Source organism: Odocoileus virginianus, chromosome 12, assembly GCF_023699985.2.
Source record: "Odocoileus virginianus isolate 20LAN1187 ecotype Illinois chromosome 12, Ovbor_1.2, whole genome shotgun sequence".
Lineage (NCBI taxonomy): Eukaryota > Metazoa > Chordata > Mammalia > Artiodactyla > Cervidae > Odocoileus > Odocoileus virginianus.
In genome coordinates this window covers 32,014,015-32,024,504 of record NC_069685.1, presented here as the reverse complement: position 1 = coordinate 32,024,504, position 10,490 = coordinate 32,014,015, and the positions used below count along the sequence as shown (strand labels likewise).

The window sequence follows — 10,490 nt, the reverse complement described above, 5'->3', positions numbered from 1 at the left end:
GGCTGTCATACTTGTTTATTTTACGTGTTTACTTGTACATTGTCTCTGTTGTCTCCAGATGCTTCACGTATGTGGGGATTCTTCTCTGTTTTGCTCACTGTTGTATTCTCCCCAGGCTCCATTGTAAGTGAAGAAAAACATCTTTGGCTTCTGTGCTAAATTAAAGAAAAAAATAATAACTTCCTTTTTAATTTGCATGTGTGCTCACTCAATTGCTCAGTCGTGTGGGACTCTGCGACCCCACAGACTGTAGCCCACCAGGCTCCTCTGTCCATGGGATTCTCCGGGCAAGAGTACTGGAGTGGGTAGCCATGCCTGCCACATCAGGATCTTTCTGACTCAGGGACAGAACCCGTGTCTACTGTGGCTCCTGAATTGAATCATTACTGCTGAGCCACCAGGGAACCCCATTTAATTTGCATAGTTACACACACACACACACACACACACACACACACACATGTGTGTATGTGCTTGCTCTTTTGTGCTTGCTCTCCTCTGTAGAACATCTCAGTAGAAATTCTTCAGAAAATTTGATGAGCGTGATTGAATGAATGCAAAAGAGCCTATTGGCTGAGAGTCAAAGGACAATAGTTCACCATTTCAGCTGCTGCTGCTGAGCTTTCTGAGGTTCTGTCAGGAGAGATATCTGGTTCTTTGTCTCCTGTATTCACCTGTAACCGTTTACCACATTATCCCTCCATGTCGCTCCCATTTTAGTAATAAAATATCTAGTAAAAACTAGGAGGAGGTAGAATCATTCAAGTTGATATGTAAACATTAACACTCATTTTTAAACATTTCACAATGGCCCACGCTTTTGGGAAATCTTGAGATTTTTGATAGGTTTTCTTACAAAAAGTTGATGTACCCCCTGCAAAAAAAATTACAGTGAAGTTTTAGCACAGAGCCAGCTTGTGCCAACCCAAAGAACAGTAAGGATTTTTTCCAGTGGCTCCTGGGATAATCTGTACTGTTTGTCTCTTAGGGCAGGTTAGAGTTCACCATCACAGGGCATATCAGACCTGGAATTACAGGAGTCAGAGCTTGGAACCACAGGATTTTGTTCAACACTCTGGGCAGAAGTTGTCCGTCATTGCTGCCCTGTGTCAGGCTTCTCTGGCTTCAGAGAAGATAAGGCCCACATGTCTTCCCCCGCCTCCCCGTCCCTGGAGGGTCAGTGGAGGTGGACACCGCCAAGCAACTTGTACCACAGTTCACATCTTTCTTTCATGTTTCCTTTCAACAAGTTTCACTCTTTACTGTGGTCCTAACTGCCCAGCCCTAGTGGACTCCAGGTACATTCCATTAGAAAGTGCACTGGGGAAGAAGGCAAAAGAATTCTGGCAAAATCTCAGAATGTGGATAATAATATACCAGTTGCAATGGAACACTCACGCATCTCATGGGGGTGCTGTGAGAACCAATTAATGTTTGTAAAGGCCTTTGAGTTCCTCGGAGGAAAGGTGCCACCAGAGCGCTAAGCATTATTGTGAAGGGATTATGTGCACAAATACAATACCAGGAGCCAGGATATTACTAAAAATAAAGCAGAACTTTCTGTGAGGAAGGTAAGGAAGGAAATGCCTCACTGAAAAAGGCTTAACTGTCTTTTAATACAAATGCTTAGGCTACCGGGTAATGGAACAGCAAATCTGAGATTCTATTCTAGGTGAAGGATTATGTTTTCTCGGCATTGTCAAGGTGCTGGGGAACAAAACAAAGTGACTGCTTTACCCGAAAGGAGGTTCAAGTCTTTGAAAAAGAGATTAAGAGGATGTTTGGCTATTGCCCTGTGTCCATCCATGAGGAAAAAGGCAACAGAAAAGCAAATGTTTGTTTGATTTTGGGGGGAAGGGGTTTAAAAAGTCGGAAGAAAGGAGACTGCTTCAAATTTTATGGTGACTCCCAATAAATCCAATGATGAGGATTAAAGCTTGTTAGACGCCGAAATAACACTTTTCGTTTGCTTCTTTCTCAAACAAGTGCTTCAACATCTATGTTTGAAATAGCCAAGGTAGTATCTTCTTGCTTGAATATTTACAAAAAAAATGGTCACATTAACTCTAAAAACAAAAACCCTCTACTTTGTCCATGGTATAAGTAAACCAGTCTATATTTATGGACTGGGTCATATAGTGTTTTCAAAGCCCTCATTAGGCACTGGGTACATAAAATTCACAGCAGAAATGGGGATGAAAACCCTGTCTCCTCCCAACCCCTCTTTCTGACCCTTTCCTTCTCCTCCACCTGCTTATTTTATAACAAGGCCTCTGGAGTCTGAAGCAGATTAGCAAACAAATAAATCCTTTAATGTCATGGAATACTTTCTGCAGCATAAATGGGATTAATCTGCCAACCCAGCAAATTCTACATTTCAAATACCTCAGCTGCATTAATAAGCCACTCTGCCAACCCCCTAATTTATGGCACCAAGGTCATTTTATTTTAATGTTTGCCCTGGTTAGACTTTCTTTCTCCTTTCTTCCCTCCCTTTCCATCTCCCGCTCTCTTGTTTTCCACCTTTGAAAATGTCCTGTACGCAGCCTTCAGACAAGCATCAAAGAGCACAAATAATAACCTGTGGTTCCCAGAGAAGCCGGAAGAGTGAAAGAAGGTGGGGCCTGAGCGGCCCTCCACCAGCCCCAGAATTTCCCACAGCCGCCTCTGTGCTGGAGAGCGTTGGGCTGAGGGAGGCCTGGACGTCATGGCCAAACACAGGCACTCTCTGGCCCCAGAACCTTGTTTCCGCAAATTTTACTGGAATAATAAAGAAAAGCCGGACTGTTTCTGTAAACCCTACTCAGACATTTTAAGAACTGCAAATGGGTTGAGTTTTGTATGAATGGAGAAGGCAGGCTGCCTGATCTCTGAGCTCAGAAGGTATCTCCAAGTGCCATTGAATTCAATGATTTGCTCAAGGTCACAAAGTAAGAATTCAAGCGGGTGGTTTATAGTCACTGGTACTTCTGCCTGCCTGAGCCAGCCTGTTCCCACCCAACCTCGCTGCTTCCCTGAGGAAGGGATCACCACACTGCTCTCACTCAGGAACCTGAAGGGGAAAAGGCTATTTTGGGGTTATTTACTCAAAAGCCATTGGGTATATTCTGAGTCATATTAACATTTCCCTTTACTCACCCTTTGAAACCCGAACACCATGAGTCACTATTCTGTCCTCTTGGTTAGTGACTGAAGGGAAATGCTTCATTTTAAGAAGGAGGGCCTCCTGGCTGTCGTGGATGTTTCTGAGAATCACAATGGACAAAGATGTGATGAATAGTGAGGCCATAAGATCCATGCAGCTGTGAACCCCAAAGTCCTCATGGCACTTGAGCCAGAGAGACTCCTCTTTCCTGAAATACACGATGTCCATCAGGCCTTTAAGCTAAAATAGTAGGAACAATGGGGTAAGGAAGAGCAAGAACGTAAGCATGTTTCTCAAGAACAGTCATGACATCAGGACCTTTCATTGTAAGACAGCAAAGGAGCTTAACAAATGAAGTCCAGCAACATTCCACACAATGGATGAATCTTAGCAACAGGATACTGAGTGAAAAACAAGGTCCCCAAAGATCACATGACACCCTTTATATAGGTTAAAGCATGGTTTTAAAACCACGAGCAGTTTAGGAATACAATACAGCTACACAGAAAGAAAAATAAGGAGTTAATGGGCTCAGGATTCAAGATGATGGTGGGGAGGAGAGACATGATGCTAGTTGGGAAATGTATGAGTAGATTTGAGTTATTTTCTGGTCCTGTTTTCGTTTGGGAGATGGGTTCATAGATGCTAAGTATTTACATAATATATTTACATGTTATTTACATACCTAGGATTTAGCAGGTACATTATTTATACTAATACTTGCATGTGTTCGAGCTAAGTCACTTGTCATGTACAACTCTTTGCAACTGCATGGACTGTAGCCTGCCAGGCTCCTCTGTCCATGGGGATTTTCCAGGCAAGAATACTGGTGTGGGTTGCCATGCCCTCCTGCAGCGGATCTTTCCGACTGGAACCCAGGGACTGAACTCACATATCTTACGTCTCCTGCATTAGCAGGTGGGTTCTTTACCATTAGCACAACCTGGGAAGCCCCTCTCCACTGATAACCACCAGTTTGTTCTCTATGTCTGTGCATCTGTTTCTGTTTTGTGATATATATTCCTTTGTTTTGCCTTTCAGATTCCACATATAAGTAATGAGTATTTATCTTTCTCTGTCTGATTTCTCCTACTAAATATAATGTTCTCTAGGTCATCCATGTAGCTGCAAATGGGATTATTTTATTCTTTTATATGCCTGAGTCATATCCATTTCTTTATCCATCTTCTTTATCCATTCATCTGTTGCTGGGCACTTATGTTGCTCCCATATCTTGGCTCAGAGAAGGCAATGGCACCCCACTCCAGTACTCTTGCCTGGAAAATCCCATGGACGGAGGAGCCTGGTAGGCTGCAGTCCATGGAGTCACTAAGAGCTGGACACAGCTGAGCGACTTCACTTTCACTTTTCACTTCCATGCATTGGAGAAGGAAATGGCAACCCACTCCAGTGTTCTTGCCTGGAGAATCCCAGGGACCGGGGAGCCTGCTGGGCTGCCGCACAGAGTCGGACACGACTGAAGTGACTTAGCAGCAGCAGCAGCGGCAGCGTATCTTACCTTTTGCAAATAATGCTGCACTGAACACTGGGATGCATGTATCTTTTCAAATCTTTATCCGTCTTCTTTATCCACATCTTCTTTATCCATTCATCTGTTGCTTGGCACTTATGTTGCTTCCATGTCTTGGCTATTATAAATAATGCTGCAATGAACACTGGGATGCATGTATCTTTTCAAATTACTGTTTTTATTGTGTCTGAGTCTTTTTAATTGATCACAAATATTGATTACAAAACTTTAAGCCAACTTTGATTCTTTCTTCTTAAAGCAGCTGTGCCATCCCAGGTGTCCCTTCTGTCAGGCAACATCTGTCAACAGTTAAAACACATCAGCTTCTCTCTTCCTGGAATCCATTTCCAACATGAGTTTTTTAGAGATGTCCAAGGCTGTTTATGGCAACATTGTTTGTACAAGCAAAAACATGAAAAGATCCTAGAAACATCCCCAAGGTGTATCAATAAGTGAATGATTGAATAAATTACAGCATAGCCATGCTGTGCACGCATGTAAAAAGAACAAGAGAAAGTTTTATAGTGATAGCTAGGCAGTGGGGGGCATTCACTCTACCAGCCATGTGTTAAGTGCACCTATACAGATTGTCTGATACATTCTCGATCAGTCAGTTGTCAACCGGGGACAGTTGAAAAAGGGAGACCTAAGAGACATGGCAGGTGAAGTAACTTGCCCAGATGACGCAGCTAGCACGGCTAGGATTCAAGTCCCAGAAGTGTGTAAGTGTGTAAAACATTTGAGAAATATGTACCATGGTTGAAACGTGGTAAAGTTATGGATGTTTTTGCTTGTCTTTAAAATAAAAAGAACAAGGCTTCCGCTGCTCCCAGGTAAGCCCAGGTTTTGTCCTCTCATGCTTGGTTTACACACTAGTCTCCTGGCCTCTGCTTTTCCTCTAAACATCCTGCCTGACCCACCCCTCCAGCAGGTGCCCGGCCTTCCAAGAAAGTCCAGCTCTTCGGGCTGGAATCACCTGACCACCTCTTAATGATCCAAACATTTCTTCCTCCAGGGTTCAGTCTGACCAGCTCTGGCTGCAAGCAGCATCATCTTTTCCCTGCCCCTCACTGTTCCATGTTTCTGCCCCTTCGTGTCCTCACATGGTTTGCACTCTCACCCACCAGGACCCCACCGTCCTTCTTTTCAGCGCTCAGCCAAAGACCACCACTTCATGAAACTGCCCCTCCATGGCTCTGCCAACTTTCAGTGCTGCCCCTTCTCCAGGCTTTGCTGTAGCATCTTGGGCCATTCATTTTGGTACTGTGTTCTTGCAGTTTTATTTAATTTACTGGGTTTTTTAAAAATATTTTATTTATTTGGTTGTGTTGGGTCTTAGTTTTGGCATTCCAATTCTTAGTTGAGGCATGTGGGATCTAGTTCCCTGACTAGGGGTCAAACCCGGGTCCCCTGCTTTGGGAGGCTGGACTCTTAACCATTGGACCAGCAAGGAAGTCCCTATTTCACCATTCCATATATGCTTTATTCCTTTTAGGAATAAAGTGACTCTTGAAGGCAGACAGCACCTGTTGTCCTTTTTTGAAACATTCAGCACTGTGTTCTGTCTCTACCTGCTGTCCAAGAAACATATATTTAATAAAGCCAATGAATTAATGTGGCCATGTTTAAAATAGCAAGCTTCAGGATACTGTCCATAAACAGAATCATAGATGACTTAACTGAAGTATAAAACACATAAGCATTACTGCCAAGTAAATCTTCCCCTGTTGTGATACGAGTCCCTCCAGGACTGGCCTTCTCATCCTTGAACCGAACCTCTTCCATGGCGTTGCTCCACATCTGTCCAGCTGGATGTTCATGGGAGCCTCTGCCCAGACCTCACCTTGGATTTTGGACTAGATTTGAACTTTAGTTCAAACTAAAACTTTAGTTAGTGGTTATTTATTTTCCATCCCCAAGCTATCTAGGGGCCCACCCAGAGTCACCTCATTACATAAAATCAGGCCAGATTGAAAGGGGATGATCCCCTGGAGAAGGAAATGGCAGGCCACTCCAGTATTCCTGCCTGGAAAATTCCATGGACTGAGGAGCCTGGCAGGCTACAGTCCATGGGGTCGCAAAGTCAGATATGACTGAGTGACTAACATGTATATATATGCTGCTGCTGCTGCTAAGTCACTTCAGTCGTGTCCGACTCTGTGCGACCCCATAGACGGCAGCCCACCAGGCTCCCCCGTCCCTGGGATTCTCCGGGCAAGAACACTGGAGTGGGTTGCCATTTCCTTCTCCAATATATATAGTGAGAATATATATATATATATTGAGAAGAGCACAAGACGCTCTGCTCGCCCCAGGAGGAAAGTATAAGGGTTTTAGGAGCCCTGTGCCAGGAATCGGGGATGAAGACCAAATATGTATCTCTTATTATATCACATTATCACACCCTCAAACGCAAAAGTCACACCTGCCTTTTATGTGTGTGTGTGTAACCCAGGCCTCATCTTTAATGAGAGCTCGAGGGCCCTTCCTTCCCGCCTTCCTCCCAGCTCTGCTTCTAAGCACAGGGCACAGCCTCCCTCCGTGCACGTCCTTCTGCCGTTTCAACACATCCTGTGGAAATTTGAACAATTCCGAGACGTTTTTCTGAACAGGCATCACCTGTTCTTTTTCACAAGGATTATTTATGTGTTCGATCTGACACTGTTGTTGTTTCTTTTTTTCTCACAGTTTCCCTTTCTTGTGAATCATATTCCTGGCCAACAGGGGCATACTTATCATTTTTTCCGGAACTTTCCAAAGCCTGTTTTCCGAAGTCCAGGACTCGCGTCAGCTCAGCCTGATGGTCCCTTTCCTCTGTTTGACCAGGAATGACGCAGTCATTTTTCCTCGAGGTTCCTGGAAATTACACAATAGCCGTTAAGTTCTTTTTCGTCAGATTTAAGTCAAGAATAGAAGTTCACTTGTTGTTCCCTCTGTCTTCTTGGTGATGAGGGCATTAGGAAGACTGGCAAGGACTTATCACATGGTTTACTTTTTTTTCTGTACCTTTTTTTTAAAATTGAGGTATAGTTGATGTATAAATATCATGTGGTGTACTTTTAGCAGACTAAGACTTCTGCTAAAATCTGAAACTTTGATGCTAGTCTCCATCATCGCCTAATTTACCTGTTAAATTATCTGATATTGATAAAACATTTTCTCACTTCACTTTCAGAATAATAAAACAGTAATAGTTTTAAATTTATTGCACCTTTTCAGTGTGTATACCAAGCACTTGTAAGTGCTTTAAGTACAACAGAATTTTTAAGCTTAAAAGCAACTCCATGCCTATATATATAACTTAGTTTAAAAAAGAAGGATATCCTGTCATTTGTGACAACTTGGATAGACATTGAGGGTACAATGCTAAGTAAAAAAAAGTCAGAGAAAGATAAACACTACATTGTATAATTTATATGTGGAATTTTTTTTTAATAGATACTGTGTGTGTGCTAAATCATTCCAGTCATGCCCCACTCTTTGTGACCCCATGGACTATAGCCCCCCAGGTTCTTCTGTCCATAGGATTCTCCAAGCAAGAATACCGGAACGGGTAGTCATGTCCTCCTCCAGGGGACCTTCCCAACCCAGGGATTGAACCTGTATCTCTTAAGTCTCCTGAATTGGTAAAGGCAGGTTCTTTACCATTAGTGCCTATCTTTTTTTTTTTTTTTTCTTTTTAAATAGATACAGAGAGTAGAAAAGAGGTTGCCAGCGTCTGCGGAGTGGGGGAAATAGAGGTTAGTAAAAGGGCACTAACTTTAATTTTGTGACTCTAGTTGATAACACTGTATTGTACAGTTGTATAGTTGAAATTTGTACAGTTGAAATATTGTACAGTTGAAATTTGCTGAGAGTAGAACTTTATGTTCACACCAAAAAAAAAAAAAAAAGGCAATGTGAGGTGATGCATGGGGAAATCCTTTCACAATGTACACATACAAATATCAAATCATCACACTGTAGACTTTAAATATCTTACAATTTCATTTGCCAATTATACCTCAAAGCTGGAAAAAAAAAGTCAAGACCAACTCCATAAGGTAGGTGCTATTATTACTTCCCATTTTACAGATATGGAAACTGAAGCACAAAGACATTATGGAATTTATCTAAAGCCACAAGGCTTGCAAGTAGGACAAGGAGGATTCTAAGCTGTCTTGCAGCCACCACTCTTTATGGCTTCTCCTGCTTGGGTTCTAACACCAGTTCCCTAACTACCAACTGCCTGATCTTGGAGAAAGTTGCTTGAAGTATGAGTCTCAATTGCCTTATTTGCAAAACTGGGAATAACAATATCAGCATTGTAGGGATTGTCATGAAAATGAAGTGAAGTGAGAAGGGGACACCAGGGTGTCACCTGCGGGGTGCTGTCAGCACCCTGCCACCCACATCTTCTCTGCTCCCAAGCTGCTCCCTCTCTTCACGTGTTCCTATTCTGACTTCAGAGTCCATCATACAATCAATGCGTACACTTTGGTTGATTCCCTAGAAAGATATTTCTTGGTAGTATGTCTTTCTGTAAATAGCATGTATGAATCAAGAAAATATATAATTTCCTTGTGCATTTGTTTTGTCTGGCTAGTGTGTTGATAATTTAAGGGGCAAGAGACATATCTTGAATTTGTTTGAGTTCTCTCAAAGCCCAATGTCGAGTCTCACACTCTCTAAATACTCGATAACAGTTGTGCTGTGCTTAATCGCTCAGTTGCGTCCGACTCTTCGGGACCCCATGGACTGTAGCTTGCCAGGCTCCTCTGTCCATGGAGTTTCTCCAGGCATGAGCTCTGAAGTGGACTGCCATGCCCTCCTCCTGGGGATCTTCCCAACCCGGGGATCAAACCTAGGTCTCCTGCATTATCGGCAGATTCTTTACCATCTGAGCCACCAGGGAAGCCCAGGAATACTGGAGTGGGTAGCTTTTCCCTTCTCCAGGGGATCTTCCTGACCCAGGAATGGAACCGGGGTCTCCTGCATTGCAGGCGGATTCTTCACCAGCTGAGCTACCAGGGCGTATTAGTATTTGCCCATAAAAGCAAATGCAGCAGCTCTGCGCTGTGTAAGTAGAAGGATGCTTTTTTCCACCCCCAGTGCAGGATTCGGAGCCAGCCGGGGTGAGGCGGGCAGGGTGCATTCTCCTCCAGGGTCATTTTTCCTTCCATCAGAGAGTGGGGTAGGAGGGGGCCAGGGCAGGGGGCAGCACTTCCAGGAGGGTGTGGAGAAAACAGCTACCCAGGTCTCAGCTGCCGAGCCCTCTGTGCCCAGCCTTGCCAGGGGATGCTATAAGGAAGCAGAGGAGGCCACCAGCTGGAGGGCGAGGTGGGTGGACTTGTCTGGACGCAGCGCTGAGCTCCAGAGCTGCAGAGTCCGCAGGAAGACAGAAGGACACCGCTGAATTCTCTTCTCCAAGGTGTGGGGCACGTGTGTGCTGGGCTTGCACGTCCCGCCCCCGCTAGTGTGTGCTCAGTCATACAGTCGTGTCCGACTCTTTGCAGACGTGCTTCTGCCAACGTCTCGGCAGGACTCGATGAGAGGACGGTCAGGAAGCGGCCCCACTGGGACAGAGGGCAGCTGTCTGCACCAGGGACGGGCTGCGTGCAGGCCGGAGTGACTGGAAACCAGAGCGCTGCCGTGGTATCTTGTGGCTGCAGTTTTCCTGTCTCGCCCACTCAAGAGTTTTATGATTCCTGCTGGAAAGCAAGCAAATCAGCAAAAATTAACTCATCTGAAAGCTGGCCTGCTAAACCTCATGCTGGAGACCATTCTTTCTCCCCTGAAATTAGAAAAGTTCCTAAATTGTTGATCTGTAAGCAT

The 10,490-nt window shown here is 44.2% G+C and overlaps 1 long non-coding RNA gene across 1 annotated transcript; it reads right to left on the bottom strand.

Annotated features, from left to right (window-relative positions):
- LOC110134907 (uncharacterized) lies at nt 1-3,502 on the bottom strand. Its single transcript, XR_002313200.2, has 2 exons — nt 3,139-3,502; nt 1-155 (listed from the first exon to the last, which is right to left on the bottom strand). It is a non-coding gene; the product is annotated as an uncharacterized lncRNA (long non-coding RNA).
- Nucleotides 3,503-10,490: the final 6,988 nt, after the last annotated feature.